This window comes from Vicugna pacos, chromosome X (assembly GCF_048564905.1).
Source record: "Vicugna pacos chromosome X, VicPac4, whole genome shotgun sequence".
NCBI lineage: Eukaryota > Metazoa > Chordata > Mammalia > Artiodactyla > Camelidae > Vicugna > Vicugna pacos.
The window spans coordinates 73,495,922-73,496,862 of NC_133023.1; the positions used below are offsets into that span (position 1 = coordinate 73,495,922).

The window sequence follows — 941 nt, forward strand, 5'->3', positions numbered from 1 at the left end:
GGCCCATCCTAATGACCTCATTTCATCTTACCTACCTCCTTAAAGACCTTATCTTCAAATACAGTTATAGTCTGAGATACCAGGGGTTAAGACTTCAATATATGAATTTGGGGAGGATACAATTCAGCCCATTAACAGTTATTATTTCAGGTTTCTATGTATATGAATACAAAGAAAGGTCCCTCTAAATATATATCATCTAATTTAAATTTTAAGATTGGATTTTTGTGCTTGCTTCAGCAGCATATATATTAAAATTGGAAGGATATGGAGAAGATTAGCAAGGCCCCCGTGCAAGGATAACATGCAAATTTATGAAACGTTCCATTAAAAAAATGAATTTTTGGCAAAATCTACTTGACTGTACATTACCTTTCTAAAGCTCTGATCTGTCTGCGGAATCAATATTCATTTCTGGACACCTACTCTGTTCCAGGCGTGAGCATGGGTCTTAGAGCTGGAAAGACAAATACATTTCTTGTCCTTGAGGAGTCTGCAGTCTGGAGGAGGGGAAGCAATATAAACAAGCAAATACAATGAGATGTGCTAAATATTATTACAGAGGAAATGCAGTTTTGAGGAAGCAAATTCAACTAGACCCATGGTGACCCAACTAAGATAAAGGAATATATTAAGCTCCAGAATAGTGCCTAATTAGTACTACAGCATAAAGTATTAGAGCTTATTATTTTAAAAACAATTTATTCATCTATTTAGTTTTTTGCCTAGAGTCTTAAAATTCATTCCATGTAGATATTAAAAAAACTTTATAAAACGTTATTTATGTTTGCAGAAAAAAATTCAGCAAAAACATGTTAATTTTTTGTCTTAATATGATGGTCATGACCTTGCTGAGTGTGTTATACAAACTCAAAGTCAGTCTTGATAAGATATTATAAGCTAAGCCATCAATGAACACAAGGCTATACCTAAAAACTCTG

General features: G+C 33.5%; 1 non-coding gene across 1 annotated transcript; it reads left to right on the forward strand.

The window, feature by feature from the left end:
* Positions 1-227: 227 nt before the first annotated feature.
* Positions 228-334, forward strand: LOC116277360 (U6 spliceosomal RNA). Its single transcript, XR_004186845.1, has one exon. It is a non-coding gene; the product is annotated as a U6 spliceosomal RNA (small nuclear RNA).
* Positions 335-941: the final 607 nt, after the last annotated feature.